At 39.5% G+C, this 17,150-nt stretch overlaps 1 pseudogene; it reads left to right on the top strand.

The window, feature by feature from the left end:
• The first annotated feature begins 4,791 nt into the window (after nt 1-4,791).
• On the top strand, nt 4,792-7,426 carry LOC147698031 (uncharacterized; annotated as a pseudogene).
• Nucleotides 7,427-17,150: the final 9,724 nt, after the last annotated feature.

Raw genomic sequence — 17,150 nt, 5'->3', positions numbered from 1 at the left:
TTGGTACCGTTTCTCCCTCATTAGAGGTCAGGTACGTGATTCCGCATCTTCCTGGGATGACTCGGATTACAAGGTTCCGTGTATTGGCACGTGTTTCTAATTTTGTTTTAGCTAACATGTCTGTTTGCAGTGATCTCAAAATTTTTGTGTGTTTTTGAGTCCAGTTGATTGGTTTAAAATCAGGTTTTATTCATTCGTAGAGAGGTTTAACTCTCTCTGCATAATTTAAAATGTAAGTTCTTCCGAAATTCAGGAAGCCTAGAATCGATTGTAAGTTCTTCAGCGTTTATGGTGCTTGGAGTACAGCGCACTTCTCTTAGAAGCTGTCTGCTAGACTTTTGCCTTCACTTGATAATTCGTATCCTAAAAATAGGACAGTTAGATGGGCAATTCGTGACTTTTTAAAGTTGAATTTGTAACCCTCTGCTGCGAACCCAAGTATTATGGTGTTCACTCTTTTCAAGTGAGTATCCAAGTCGTCGTCTGTGAGATAGAGGTCATCGACATAAGATAATGCCTCATTATCATACATTTGTAGTAACTCTGTTACTCTGGCTGAGAATAATCCTGGGCTGTTCTTGAATCCCTGTGGGAGTCTACAGAAATTTTTCTGTGACCCCATTATTGAGAAAGCGGTCAAGTACCTGCTTTCCGGTGCAATATTTTGACAAAAGAATCCATTAGAAATGTCTAATGTTGTTTTGTATTTTTTGCGAACTATGTTATTCATTAGTGCCGCACTGTGCGAATTTTGTACCGCAAATGTTTTGCAACATGAGTTAAGGTGTCTGTAGGCCAAGACTAGACGATACGAATCGTCTGGTTTGGAGACAGGAAACAAAGGATTGTTCATTTGAGAGGTGCATGTTTCAATCACCCCTTGGTATTCAAGTTGATCTAAAATCTCCTTGACTTGTTTTTTAGCTTCTTGCTTAATCGGGTACTGCCTTTGTGCAGTAGGTTGACATTTTAACTGGATTTTGTGAGGAGGAGAGTCCTCATCCCATCCTACATGATTCTTATATAATGCAGGTGCTTGAGCTACTGCCCATTTTCTTGCACATATATATTTTCTGTGAATTGGAATATGATTTGAGAAGGCAGGCATAATCATTTCTTCACCATGAGGGCACTCCCTGACAAACTCTGGTGGCCAGTCTTTCTCGGCTAACAGAATGTCATAGCCTTTTGAGAGGTTATCCCAAAACAGACCCCTTATTTTCCTAGTCTTATCTCCCTCTATACGCAATGGTATTTCGTATATCTTATGAGGTTCGCTAACTCTGGTATCTACAGTTTCCACTTGAATGTATTCATTCGTGTCCACTGTCTCCAGATGATTCATCAGGTTCTTGCGAGCTATGCTGATTTCTGCTGCGCTGTCTAGCATTGTCTGTGCCCACTCTCCGTTTTTCAGCTGTGTCCTCAGTATCCTTGGCATGTTTGATTATTTTAATACTGGCTACCTTCTTTTTTGGAATTTGTGATTTTTTACTTTGAGCAGGTTCCTTGTCTTTGGACTTGGCGTGCTCTTCCCTTTGTTCTGACCGTCCTCTTCTTTCCGATTTCTGCGAAAAAGATCGAGAGGGACGTGTATCAATATCTTGATATCTATCAGGCTTTTTCAAATTATCCCTATTTCTAAGGTTGTATCTTTTTTCAGAGGGCTCCCTTTGGGGAGACTGGTGTTCTCGATTCGGAGTTTTTTCTCTCCGCCGAGGAGACCTTCCTCTGGACTGGAAACCTTTTTCTTTGGGAGTGGATTGTTTATTTCCATCCCAGTTCTTTTTAGGAGTGTTTAGATTATTTTTAATAAATAATTTTTCAGGATTTTCAAGTAGTTGGGGTTTTACTGGTTTCCCACCCAAACTATCTCTACCTAGTTCTTCATAGCATTTTTCTATGATTCTGGCAAGCTCAATTGGTTGATCTGTTATATCTGTTTCTTTCAACTTTTGGCGGATCGCCACAGATGCTGCTTCTCCTTTTATGTTGGCTAATAATATAGCCGAGACCTGCTTGAAGTATTTCAGTAATTTCATACCAAGAGTTAAAGCAGGTTCTGGACCGTATTCATTCTGAATTTGTTTTAGCACATCTGGTATTACCGCCAAAGACGGAACACTGTGTGTTTTTGTGTAAATGGAAGCAAAGACTGTGCCCCAAGTGTCACAGTCCTCCACATGTGGTGCGACCCCCATTGGAAGGCAGATGGTAGGAAATCTGTGTTTCTCAATAGGGGTAGTATTTGGGAATACTGCCTCTATTTGAGTTATTTTCTGTGCTAGCAAGAATAGAATCGGTTCCTGTTTTGTGGGTGTTTTTCCCAGACATGATTGTATGTTCTGTGGTGTAATTTTATTTGTGTTCCCCTGATGAGGGGTCAGCTGTGGAATATTAACAGCTGGTTGGACTGTTGCAGTCCACATTACAAATTGGACTAACTGTCTGTGAATTTTAATTAGTAATTTTAGCTGTGCTAAAAGTTCTTCTCTTGACATTTTTTCAATGTCTGGATGTGGTGTGTAGCTGGCTAGAACCGGCCACGTTGCTCCTGGTCTACCTAGTGGACCGAGCCTGGTGATGTGATCATTATATTTTAGGGCGCCTTTAAACCAGAGCAGGTGCTCTTGGTAATTTAGTGGTATTTCAATATCCTCAAAAGGAGTATATTCATCCGGTGGTTCCTCTATTCTGTAATAGTGGAATTTGTGTGTTGTAGCGTTTGCCGCTGGAAAGTTTATCCATGAATAGAATACCTCTGTCATCCGATATTCGTGTGCCTCTATAACGAAAATGACTGTACCACCTCGTGATGTCAGTCCGTGTTCTATAAGCTTTAAAGTTATAGTTTTCCTTATGTTGACCGGAATGAGGATAGCATTCTGGTCATTCTGTAGGAGACTCGTGTCATCCTCTAATAGTCGGCTGCTAATCTAGCTGCTTCCCTTTCGTCTTCACTATCTGGCATTTTGCTGTCAGAAAGGTTTCTTGTTGCATATCAAGTTTCAAGGAGACAAAAGATTAGGTGCACAATATTTTGGAACACTGTATCCTTCAATGTTGACTAAACCAGAAACTCTACATAGGAATCTCTTCCTACTAAGTTCCGGCGGATTTTAACCTTTCACCCACTCCAGACGTCTATTGGAGTATTTACGGGAGAAAGGGTCTGTGTAAAAAAGCACGACTGAGTTACTCTAACGTCTTGCGTTAGTTTTATCGCCTTACCAAATGTTGGGCGCCATGTAGTGTAGTTCCTATTTTCCCTATAGGCCCTGCGCATTGGAATAACATAAACAGCAGTTTAGACGTAGGACTGAGGTCTTCTAGGTCTCTACTGACTATGTTAGACTTAATTTAGGTTTGCACCAGCTAGCTCAGAGGTCACTGGAAACTTTCTTGACTGAATAGGAAGTGATCAGCTTCCCTGGCTCAGACAAGAAGGGATTCAGCTTCCGACAACCGCATAAACATGACAACTTTGCTCCCTCAGAATAAGAGTCAATCTCTAGAGTCGTGTGAAACAATAGACAGCTATTTCACTCAGTCAGTTGTGCATATGTATTTTCGCCAGGATGCAGAGAATAGAGAGACGGGCGTTTTCAATAAAAGGTATTATTTATTGAGCAGTCTTCCTTCTCATGCAAGACAAATGAATTGCCACAATTGCAATACTTATTGTGAAGTAAAGTACGTACAGTAAAAGGAGTATTATGAAATAATACTGTAAAAGCATTGATATGGTTTCTTAGCCATAAGACACTTTAAAATGGATAAAACATATATACATATATACATAGGCTAACGTGCTCAACTGGTGCTTCTAAAATACGCCTACCCCAGTGTACCTGACCTGGGCCTAATACGTGGGAAGGAGTAAGTAAGTAGCAGTTTAAGTTAAGTAGGTTTGTTGCCAAGGATCTGTTCAAGAATTCTCTCTAAGGGTTTAGTCAGCACTGTACCTTGGGAATAGCATGTAGGAGGTCTGGTATCTCCCTCTCAGGACCCGATATCCCAGTCACCCGCAAGGGTAGGCTGGAAACGCCGGAGCTGGATTTTCTCGGCAGGAGAAAAGACAGCGTCTTTCTCAGCGCGTCAAAGAGGAGGAGCAGCGTCCGTGGGCTTCTCGCTTCTGCTGGGCTCTCAGAAAGTACATTAGCTGCTCTGCTCCAGAATCACCACCGTGTGTTTGCTTAAGGCAACGTTGGTATATTTATACCTGAAAGGTGCCGAGTTTGACGTAAGGTTTGGACATAAGACGTCAATAAAGATGTCACTAAGAACTGGCCGTTCTTACAGTGCTCGCAGGACTTCTATTACAAATCAAAACAAAGCAAGCGGGGCTTTCCCAGGTTGCTGGAGGTTTGGTGTGTCAAAAGAACTCGATGTTCTCTCTAGGAATCTAAGGAAGTAGCTTCTGCCATGCCTTGGGCTGCAGGGGCGATTTACTGAAATATGGATCTGATGATTATGCCATTATAGGGCTATTATTGATTATAGCCGATAAGGGGCATAAAGTCACAATATTGCATCGGGTTCCTAGATAAAACACATCAACATAAAAGTCACAGCAAGCGCACTGGTTGGTTCATGTGACCAAAATGAGCTGATAGCTGATTGGTCCTTTCTGAAAAGAGTACTTCTATTGGTTGAGCAAGGTAGTGACATAGCTTAACCTGATTGGCTTGTTGGTGAGTTTCGCGCACGGATTGGCTAGAGTAGCGGAACAACAAGAAATACTTACGATCTTTTTAAAACATGAGTTAGTGGTACGGAAAGGAGGAAAAGAAGCCAAAATGGTTTCAGAAATTGAAAAATATATTCAGCCCCGATAAGAAAATTGAAACGTGAGGTGGAAAATTACTTCATACGTATAAAACACCTGCAGCATATATGGAAGGTGAATATGGTTATCATACTGTCCTTTGGTTTGAAAATTGGATACAATATACCAAAGATGATGGTGTATTAGCGTGGCCAGAAGATGGGTCATTTAATATTAAAGTTTTGAAAAACTTGAGAGAAAAAATGACGGCTCTTGTGCCAAAGCCTAGACCTACTCAATTTGACGCTTTAGTTGAATGGGAGGTTGAAATGTTTGAACTTGAACGAGAAACCAGAGGTATAACAAGAGGCCCAAAATTAGATATTAATAGGGATACTCATGAAGATAGAGTACGACGTTGGAGAAAAGCAGACATGTGTGATGGTTTGTACCCATTAAGAGTGATGATTACTGAAACACCAGGTCAAAAGAATACCCGAAAGAAAAATAATATTGATGAAGAATTAGATGATGCGGTTTTAGAAGAAATTTATACTACAAATCGTAACCCGCCACCCTATCAACCAGATTGTTCACAGTCTACCCCGAGAGTTTCTTCAGGAACCTCTCCAAGTGCACCTCCCAGAGAAATTGATGAAAATTCACCTAGATTTTTAAGATTACCTGAAAGAGTGGGGACAAGAAGTAATTCTAGTACTCCAAGAGTAAACAGAAATTATCCTGAGATTCCAGAACAGAGAAATGAATTCCCAAGGAATGTAAAAAGAACAGAGAGACTTGGGAATATACCAGAAGTTTCGGAATATTTAAGAGCAAAAGAGGAATTAATACAGCAATTAACGAAAGGGATGGAAGCAGTAACAGTACCAGTAACAATTGGTCCTGCTGTACCAGTTTTTGACCAAAGAGAAAATAGACACTCAGCTCCGACTGTTCCATTAAATGCGGAAATTCAGAAAGTAGCTGAAAATATTTATTCAGATTTATCAGAAATACATCGAGAAAAAACAATGCCAGATTTAACTTTTAATCAAAGTTTGTCAAATGTTCAGACACCAACTGTTGCAGGATCTGATTCTGGATCTCCAGAAAAGAGCATGAATAAAACAGATTTAACACAGACTCCACAGACCCCACAAGTCCCTGAAGTTAAACAACTTGATGTTGCAAAATTGAAAGCAGATTTGGAAGAATTAATTATTGGCACAATTGGAACTGACAGTTTAAAGCAATATCAGGATGATGAATTACTGTTTATTTGCAAAAGCATACAATGGAAAACAAAAAATAAGTATGATCAATTCGAGGAAGTGGCTGCTGAACTAGAAATAGATTTGACTAGACAGAAACAACTGCAAAAGCATTACAGAGTGGATTTTTCTGAAAAAGATATTGAAAATGTGAACACCACAGGTAGGATAACTCATGTAAAAGAATTAATTGTGTTTCTAAAAAGATTAGGTGAATTAAGTAAATGGAGAGTGAAATGGACAAAGAAAAGAGAACAAGAAAAAAGAGAAAAAGGGGAAGTTGCAAATGAGTTTCCAATGAGAGAAATAGCTGGCGGAGGGTACGTCCATGTCCCTTGGACAAGACAGGACATTTTACTGTTTACAAATGATTTTCCTCGGATGAGAGAAAAGCCAGTAGAATTGTATCGCCAAGTAGACAGATTCATTAAAGTTTCAAAAGTTCTGTGGATTGATCTTGATTGAGTCTTTGACATTGTTGTCCCATCAGATCTTTGGACAGAATGTAAAATTTCTGTAAGTTGGCCCAAAGAAGAACGAGCTCGAGATAAAATAACAGGTGCTACTTCAGCAGATGTCATGGATTTATATGACAAAGTAATTGTGTGGTTGAAAAACAAAATTGCTCCAAAAGAAGTAGATTGGGTTAAAATTGACAGAACAAATCAAGAACCAAAAGAGTCAGAACATTCATTTTATGAAAGATTACTGCTGGTATTTAAACAATACAGTGGCTACGAAAAATTAAGTGAGAAAGACATGAGCCACTTCATATACAGGTTTGTTTATGGCTTGAGACCTGAAATTGGTGAAATGATTAGAAATGGAATTGTCGGCTGGCAATCATTAACAGTCGACGACCTTCTGAGAAAGGCAAAATACTGCAGTGATGAGATAGATGCCAAGCAAAAGAAGCTTAAGGAAAAAGCAATGTGGGCACAGGTGAAGGTAGCTGAACAGCACATAGCGGCCGTAGAAAATAAAAATGTTCACCAGAATTATGGCAAATTTAAAGGAAATTTTAACAAGCCAAAATTTAATGTAAATATTGAAGAGCTCAAGCAAAAGCTCCCATGTTTTAATTGCGGCGAAATTGGACACTGGAAGCGTGAATGTAAGAATCCGCCCAGAAATTTAAAAATACATCATTAAATCCACAGATGCAGAATGAGATAAATCAGCAGCAACAGCTACAGCGACAGTTAGTGAATCAGCAGAGTCAAATTCCACAACCGCCACTTCCAAACTGTGTGAATGGGCAAAGATTCAGTCCTGAAACAGAGGAGGTGATCATGTAAACAGACCGCCAAGAGTGAATGTGTCAAATGTTTCTCAACAATTTTGGTTAAAAGAAAATGAAGGGAGTGATTCAGAGCATTACTCATGACGGTGCCTGAGAGAGGAAGAAGAGTGTGTGCTTGGAGCCACTCTTGAGGTAGATCAGTCCGGTCCATTTGTAAATGGTAAAGTGAATGATGTAGAAATCACTTTTCTTGTGGACACTGGTGCTACCCGTTCTACTGTTAGATCAGTGGAAATAGAAAACCTTCCTCTCTCCATCCAAGTAGTTGGTGTAGCAAATCAACATATTAAAACAGATTTAACAGAACCAGTTAAAATTGAGATTGGAAATTTCAAAGAAAAACACAGATTTGTAGTCTGTAACAGCAGTCCTGTAAACCTGTTAGGGAGGGACATTTTGTGCAAGATGAATTGCAAAATATATTGCTCACCGGATGGTATTGAGCTGCAAACTTTAGAAGAAGATGGTCTGTACAAGCTAACAATGCTAATGGTTGAAAAAGAAAATAAATTATTTCCTGCTTTTGATAAAAATAATTTACCTAAAGAACTGAAAGAGACAGTTAATGCAAAAATCAGGGATTTAACTGGAGATGAAATGGGTTTAATGAAACATGTAGACCCAGTGCAAATTACTGTAAAACAAGGAGTAGATTTCCCAAATATTCCTCAGTATAAAATGAAAGCTGAAACTATTGAAGGTGTCATTCCTGTGATTGAGAAATTTATAAAACAAGGTGTTTTAAGAGAAATTGAGAGCAGCCCATGTAATTCACCGATTATGGGGATCAAAAAGCCAAATGGAACTTACAGAATAGTTCAGGACCTGAGAAAGGTTAACAAAATCGCTGTTCCTTGCTGTCCAGTTGTACCAAACCCAGCGGTAATTCTATATCAGATTCCGCATGATGCAGAATGGTATATGGTCAAAGACCTATGTAATGCTTTCTTTACAGTTCCACTGCATCCAGAGAGCCAACAAATGTTTGCGTTCAGATACCAAGATCGTATCTTAGCATGGTGTCGTATCCCTCAAGGGTATACTGAGAGTACATCTATTTTTAATCAGTTGTTAAAGAAATCTTTGGAAGATCTAGATTTACCTCGAAAATCAACATTGGTCCAGTACATTGATGACCTTCTAGTGGCTGCAAAAACACAAGAAAATTGTGTAACAGACACCATTACGCTTTTGAATCGTTTGGCAGATGAGGGACATAAAGTGTCACCAGCAAAATTACAGTTTTGCAAACAAGAAGTAAAATATCTTGGTCACAGAATTGCAAAGGGAATCAGACAAGTGACAGTTGAGAGAATAAAAATGATTTGAGCAATACAACCTCCAACAACACAGAGACAAGTCAGAATGATTCTAGGAATGGTAGGTTGTTGTCGCCAATGGATTAGTGGATTTTCAGTAATTGCAAAACCACTACAGAGACTGACAAAAGCAGACATAAAAGATCCGATCACCCTAACAAAAACTGAGTTAGAGGCTTTTGAGCAGTTAAAAAAAGAGTTTATGTGAAGCTCCAGCATTGGGAATGCCAAACTATGACAAGGAATTTGAGCTGTACTGCAGTGAAAGGGAAGGTTGTGCATTATCAGTTCTGATTCAGAGACATGGAAAACTGGGAAAGCCAATAGCTTATTTCTCAGCTGTTCTTGATCCTGTTGCAAAAGCATTGCCAGGTTGCTTAAAAGCAGAGCTGCAACAAATGTGTAAACCTTGAGCAGAGTGAAGGAATCATAATGTGGTTTCCTGTAAAAGTGTATGTACCTCATTCAGTTGAAATTCTTCTTACCAGAAGTAAAACACAGCATCTAACGAGTAACAGGTTGACAAAATATGAAAAAGTTATTCTGGGATCAGATAATGTCTCAATTGCAAGATGTGTGAATTTAAATCCTTCCACGTTGTTGCCTGATGGTGCTATTACTGAAATCAAACATGAGACTGATGTTGACCACGAGTGCTTGGATGTTTTAGATTACTGAACTAAACCTAGGAAAGACATAAAAGATGTACCCTTACCAGAATCAGACTTTGTTTACTTTGTTGATGGCTCCTGCTTAATAACAGATGAGGCATTCTGAGAGCAGCTTACTCTGTCTGTACAGTTGCAGGAGTAGTTGAGGGTTCCTCTCTTGAAGGAATTCGTTCAGCTCAAGTGGCAGAATTAATTGCTTTAATTCGTGCATGTTAAAGAGCAAAAGGAAAAAAGGTTACCATAGTGACTGATAGTCAGTATGGATATGGCGTAGTCCATGACTATGGCCAGCTTTGGTCTCAAAGAGGTTAGTTGACTACTGCGGGAACACCGATCAGGAATGCAAAATTGATCAAGAGATTGATTGACGCCATTCAGTTACCAGAGAAAATTGCTGTTGTAAAATGTGCAGCACATACAAAGGCCGAGGACTACATTACCAAAGGTAATTCCTTTGCTGATGAGATTGCACAATACTGTGCGAAAAACAATTTTTCAATTAATCTAGAAAAAGACAATGATCATGTTTTGAACTCACTCATGCTAATATCTGTAGTTGAGAAATAGCAAGGAGTTAAAGATCTACAAGATGAGGCAGATGATGAGGAAAAAGACACATGGCTAAAAGCAGGTTGCAGACAGCGGGGGGAAGATGAGGTTTGGGTTGACAAAGATGACAGACCTGTAATGCCAAATTGCATGAATGCTGATATGGCACGGATGTATCATGGTCCAGGACATTTAGGAAGAGACTCTATGATCAGGTTGTTTAGGCATGTGTTTTGGAAAAAGGGGACCCCTATATACTACTATTACACTTGCTATACATAGGGAAGAAATGAGTTTAGAGAAGGTCTATAGCCAAGTGACACAATTAACAAGCAATTTTGTGATTATATAAAGTTCATAGTTAACACAACCCAGATCATAAAGTCCAACTGTATGCAAAAACATCAAACATTAAATATTTCAGATTTTATTTTATTGGTATACCTGCTGAAAATAGCAGAATGCTTCTGGCTCCCGGTATCCCAAAATAGCAAAAAAGCTGACTGCCTGCGAGCAGGAACGCTGTTTACAAGCAACTGCCTCGTGAAACGAAACCGCCTTATATCCTTCAGGTGTTAATGATAAAGTTAAGGAATGATACGCACGTTTCGGCTCTTGAGCCTTCTTCAGGTAACCGTCTATTGCTAACAATTGATATGGACCCAGACCTGATAAGTGGCGCAGATGTAATAGGTCAGTCGAAAATGAGGGCTTCTTGATATCTTTCGAACGTAGGTAGATGAAAGAGATGTTGAGGACATATGTTGTAGCCGTAGAGAGACGTAGTTGATATCTAAAAATCAATAGTTGTGATCCTGTCGGATGTTTGTCGCGATATTAACACTGAGGGTTGTATAAAAAGTTCTGACTTAGCTGGAATATTTAATGATATCTCCACAATTGAGTTTCACTCCAAGTAATGGAAGATGATGAACGATGGTAAAATCGAAAGATCTATTGGCAGTCTAAAGATAGACTGTGAATAACTTCCCAGGAGCAAGGTTCTGTGTGGTACATGATTTTCACACTTCCATATCTGCTGAAAATAGCAGAATGCTTCTGGCTCCCGGTATCCCAAAATAGCAAAAAAGCCGACTACCGCTTTGCCTTCAACAATTTGTACAGTTTCATGTCTATTGATGATGTACTTTTTCTAGTATGATTTTAATTGAATGTTGTCATATTGAAAAAATAATCATAAGAAAAGAAAACAAAACAGAAGAGAAAAAAAGAAAAATATATAAATATTTGTACCTTTAAAGAAATAATGAATACATATATTATATACCAATAAAATCAAAGCTGAAATATTTAATGTTTGATGTTTTTGCATACAGTTGGACTTTATGATCTGGGTTATGTTAACTATGAACTTTATATAATCACAAAATTGCTTGTTAATTGTGTCACTTGGCTATAGACCTTCTCTAAACTCAGGTTGTTTAGGCAAGTCCTCATGACATTCTTATGGGCAGAGTAATGAGACAAGCATTTGTACCAGTTGAAAAAGTTCTTAGCATTAATGAAAGTGCGATTATGGAATATTGCAAGAACTTGTCTGATGTGGTGACTTCTGTCTTCCATCAGGTGGGAACTGATGTGATTTCAAAAGAAAAGGAGCAAGCTCATGATCTGTTGCCAGGAGACTGGGTGAGAACAAAAGTACACCAGAGAAGAAACTGTTTAGTACCCCGGCGGCAAAAAGCAAGACAGGTGATATTAGTCACAACAAATGCAGTTAAATACAAAGGTTTGAAAAGGTGGGTGCATGCAAGTCATACCATTCGTGTACCACCTCCTGATAATCCTGATGAGGATAGTGACATGACAACTGATTCAGATTCTGAAGAAGAACCTGAAGAGAATCCAGATTCTGACGATCGACAAGAAGGTCGACATCTGGAAGATTCAGATGCGGATCAGGCATTGAATGAAAAAGATCTAGAGGTTGTGATTCTAGATTCAGAAAATGATGAAGATTTGCTAGAAAAAGAAGCAGGAAAAGAATCTGAGTCAGAAGAGAATCAAAATCAGGAGAGTATTGAAAAGCAGAATAAAAGCTCTGAAAACATGAACAAGAATTCTGAAACTGGGAAGTAAGAAGTAATTCCAGAAGAAGAAGAAGAAGAATTACCGAGTACCAGCTACAAGGATGATGTTCCTAACGGAGTGAAACTGCAGAGTAAAGAAGATCCTAAATATAAATTCAAAGTCTTTGAGACTGATTCAGATGAGAGTGATGAAGATTCTCAAATAAGAAAATTCAGAAAAAGAACTTGGAAAACTGAATGTAACGAAACTGAGCCAAAGAAGAAATTCATAAGGAAAGGAGATAATTGGGCAGGAAAGAAAATTGAAGTCATTAGCAGTAGGGGAAAAAGACCATTAAAGCCAAACCAGAAGTACAAGTCCCCTGAGTGGACCTACATAATAATTCCACCAGTAGTGGAAATCAGTAGCAGTAGTCAGGAAGATATAGAAGAAACCAGTGACAATGATTAAAGTTGTTTTCTTTTTAGGTTGAGATTTATTTTTGGCATAAGGCTGAAGAAATTGTGTTAGGTGACACAAGGTCGAAGAAATTGTGTTAGCTGGAAAAACACATTGATGTAAGAAGCAAGGTCGAAGAAAAGCTGTTAGAGGCTAACTAAAAAAAAAAAAAAATTAAAAGAGGAGGTGTATATAAAAATATTGGTTTTGTTTTAAGTAAAACTCTTGTAAAAAAAAAAAAAAGATGCATAATACTGACAATTCAAGGTGTGCTATTTTTAGAAGATGCTGTAAAAGGTCTTCTATTTGTGTGATCCTAATAATTCTGGTTTGGTTGATTTTGGCAGTCATCTTTCCTTTTGGAATTGACAAAGAAGATTATAAAGCTAACATGACTAGTAAAGCTGAAACTAAAAAAGCTGTTCATGATGTAGCAGGCAAAACTAATAGAGTTATTGAGCACAAACCAGAGATCCACCAAGATAGATCTGTTGGTGATTTTTCTACTAATTCTTTCTCAAGATTATTGTCAGAATATGTAAAAGGTATGGATGTGAAGGACTTATGTCTGTGTGAAGCTTCCTGCTTCTGTTTCAGAGGGGGTTAAATATAACTAGGGCTCCCGGTTTTATGGTATTTATTTTTTTGCCATTTCCGTCTGTATTTATCCAGATTTATTTAAATTGACAAGGGACACCTGCGCCCGGTTGTTATTTGTCAACACAATACATTCATCTGAAAACTTTGCCATTGTAGTACAAGCATATGTGCATTTCAAGAAACTTTGAGTACTTTGAGGCTCTTTCTGGTTTGTTAATGAAGTGCACTGGTTTCCTTATTGTTCTGGATTTCCTCTGAGTTAAAAAAAGCTTTATTTTAGGTTTCAAATTCTAATTTTTCCAGTGGGGAGACAGCTAGACAAATGGTGTTTTTATGTTTTATGATGTGTTTTTTCTTTGAACAGTTACCCTCACAGTAGGCATACACCATACAGACTTAAAACTAGGTGTTTATCGACCAGATAAGGATGAAAGGCCAAGTGGGCCCACTGAATCAAAATTGACAACCTCTCTTTTAAACAGTGTGCTAATACTAATAATAATTTCATGGCATTTGGTGCTATATTTCAGAGTGAAATGTGTCCTTACATAGTTTGGTTATGAGAACACATTTCGCACTAAAGAATAGTGCAAAAAAACACAAGTGCCATAACCAGCAGCCCTCAGCATTCTGGCCGTTCTCATTGTTCCCGAGTGCTTTATTTTGTTTCGAGCAGCGCATAACTAAACAATGTGGAGTACTAGAATAATTTCTGAAATGTAATATGTGTGATATGAAAGTACGCAAGATTACGCAGAAGAAATGGAAATGTCATCCATGCCCAACTCTTAAACCCCTGCCCTTGGAGTTTAAAATCTTGGATCTACGCAAATGAACCAACATAGTACCCTTTTCCTGAGTTTTGCTTCACTCCTACTTCGTAATTTGAGATGTTGCTCCACTGATGTAACTCATGGCATGTCTGGAGGCATAGGGAAACGTGTTCTCCCGTGCATGCCACATTCCAATGCTACACTCCAACTTCTGTACTAGGACCACCTCTAATGAAACCGAAGAACTATCCAAAAGAAAATCTACTGGCACAAGAAAAAATGTAGCAGCAGTATTTATCCAGTAGAAGCGCAGCAACAAGAGTGAGAATAAGATGTTGAGATTACACTTAATATTGTTATAATTCACTTCCAAAATATGCATGTGAGAAATGCTAAGAGAAACCCAGTACAGCTGCAAAATAAACTGGAATCTCCTTGCTAATTTACTGGCCTTAGATCAGATGTACCGGCCTGTGTGGCTTTGGCAGGCCAATAAGCTCCACTCTGTCACAAAGAGCTCACTCAACTTTCTGAACAGCTGACTCTACTTCACCTTATCTGTGCATAAAGGCCAGCTCAACAACCACCCACTCAGTTTACATTGGATGCATCATTAAACCAATTCCAATGACATGCACTTGGAGTGCCGTAAGGATAAGAAGTATTTACCCCATTTGTTGGTACGATGTGCACAGTGAGAGAGTCTGATTTACATCTGGCTACAGCAACAGGCATATAATGAAGAAACTGGGCACGTGCTTTGCCATTGCTTAGTCAAGACACGAACAATGCATTTTTGTATGAAATGAAGCTGAGGAATTGTGCTGAACTATTCCATGGCTGTGGCCATGCCCGATATGTGAAAGAGCATCTGTGTGTACCATGTGGCAGTCCAACATGTATTTTCCAAATCATAACATAATGCAATAGATAACACATAATGTGCTTTTTTTCCAGCAGGGGTTACGGTGCGGCAGCCAAGCAGAGCACAAGAAAAAATAAGAAAAGAAACACGAGGATGCGAACAGAGAGAGGCTGTTTAGAGAGGCCAGTGATTAAGCCCCAGAATTAGGGGGCTGTACTCGTGTGTGCTGGGAGACCTAGACCCCTTGCCCCCCCTCCACACACACCTACTCGCATACTTTTGCCCAACCTCGGGTAGAACTCTGAAAATTCTCCAGCGAAGAGTGCTTTTTTTCCAGAAGGGGTTACAGTGTGGAAGCCAAACAGCGCACAAGAAAAAAACTAAAATGAACACGAGGATGCGAACAGCTGCTTGCACCACTTCATACGTGGGGAGGGGGAGGGAGGGCATGAGCCCGAGGCTGCAGAGGGATAGAGAGAGGCAGGAGCGGCTTTAAAGGCAGGGCTGGAGGTATTAGCACGCCCACACTGTGACGCTTCAAAACAACCAGGATTGGCTCAGGGTCACTTCAGGGCCCTGAACCACAGTACGTCACTGGAAGGAATTCCCAGCACAGGAACAGGGGCGTGGCACAGCAACTCAGTACCAAGGCAGCGCGGCAAAATGTACTTGTATGTTGCCGTTTTTACATATAAATACAGACAAAGGAAAAATACTTTTCCGTCTGTATTTATATGTAAAAATCCGTAAAAACGGCAAACCGGGAGCCCTAAATATAACATGCTACCCCTTACTTATGGCATTACATGCAGTGTTATAGCTAGTTTGTTCTATCAAACAGGTCGTCTGGAGTACTATTACTCAGATTATGACGACATTTTTGCAAATTTGAAAGTTGTAAATAGCTTGAACAAAGTAAAACCTGCTAAGCAGATGAGGGAATTCTTTTTAGTAACTAATGAACTCACCTATGAGTACGCTTTTAAAAAACAATTTAACCTGCAAAATGAGAACTGAAGTGAAATCTTTTCTAAATTTGGTTGTGGAGAGAAGGGCGATTTACAAGAGAAATGAGATGCTGAAACAAACCAAATCCAAGTTTTGGCAAGTAGAGGCTGTAAAGCTAAATGGTAGAAATGGATACACTGCTATTCACATAGATGAACCTGTTAGTGGAAAATTCTGTTTTAGGAGAGACAATACTTTATATGATAATTTCTTTGTGGGTGCAAGTCAATGTGAAGATACTTATCGTATCATAGGGGGATGGGGATTTAAAGGTGGCAAAGACCCAATTTTTCCTGGAATTTATTTTGTCTGTGGGAACAAAGCTTACTTTAGCCTCCCAGACCATTGGTATGGGACGTGCTATCTTGGTTTGGTTTTTCCCAAAAAAATTCATGTGGACAGAAATGCAGAAGGTTCATTCGAAATTGGCAAAAACCTGAACAGGTACAGGAGGGAAAGTTTTTCAGAAATCATGGGTGACCTATTTGGTGCAATAATTCCTATGGTGGGAAAAACCCTGAATGCAGTCAAAATCAGAAAAGTTTCCACAATTGTAGATAGATTGTCCACAGACACCGCAAGTGGTTTCCAATTAGTTAACACAGAACTTGTTGCCACAAGAAGCATGGTAATGCAGAACCGTCTTGCATTAGACATTCTGATAGCAAAAGAAGGAGGAGTTTGTGGGATTTTACATGTCCAGCATTGCTGTACTTATATCCCAGATGTGAGAAGGTGGCCTGATATGCAGTGCTCACTATTCTAGTGAACACTATGTATCAGTCCAACAACCCTTATTGATGATTGGTTGTAAGTCAACCTTATAGACCAGCTATCCTAGTAGCGTGGATACGAGCAGTCTAAGGCTAAAGACTCGAGAGGGCGTGTTAAGCCAGCTGTTATACCATCATATATACCCCTTGAACACCAAGTGAAAGGATACCACACAAGTGTTATGAAAATAAACAGTGTATTTATTAGAATCACAACAGCCCTGTACTCTTTATGAGGACAGGGTACTAAGCACAAAACAAAACTCTTACGAAAATACTTAAGTTAGCACAGTATATACAAATGCCCGAGGTGCACGGAAAACCATATACTCTGAAAGTGGAATGCGAAATTACTAGCAGGTAAGTACAGTACTAATAGGCTTTGGAATCGCTAGGACTTGACTATAGAATAGTTAGATTACTTCTAGGAGACCCAGGGGACTCTGGTGCAGAGTGTGCACTCTCACGCGTGATGCGGGACAAAGTCTATGGTAGCTAGTAAAGACAAAGTTAGTGTTCTCGGGCGAACCCGACCTGGTAGGAGGAAAACGAAAGTGGATTCTGACCCTTGGATAGTGAGGCTATGCTGGGGCACCGAAATGCCGAAGTTACCTAGCCCAGGGGCTGCAGCTGCATAGGTCTCAAAAGACGTCGGGAATCCTCGTAGACGGACCAGGAGCCTGGAAGAAAGATGCTGGCAGGCGACCAGTGAAGAGAGTTTGAAGTGATCCAAGCCTGGATCTTGAAGAGAGATGACACC

This window comes from Lissotriton vulgaris, chromosome 8 (genome assembly GCF_964263255.1).
Source record: "Lissotriton vulgaris chromosome 8, aLisVul1.2, whole genome shotgun sequence".
Classification (NCBI taxonomy): Eukaryota; Metazoa; Chordata; class Amphibia; order Caudata; family Salamandridae; genus Lissotriton; species Lissotriton vulgaris.
This window is presented reverse-complemented; position numbering and strand designations above follow the sequence as displayed.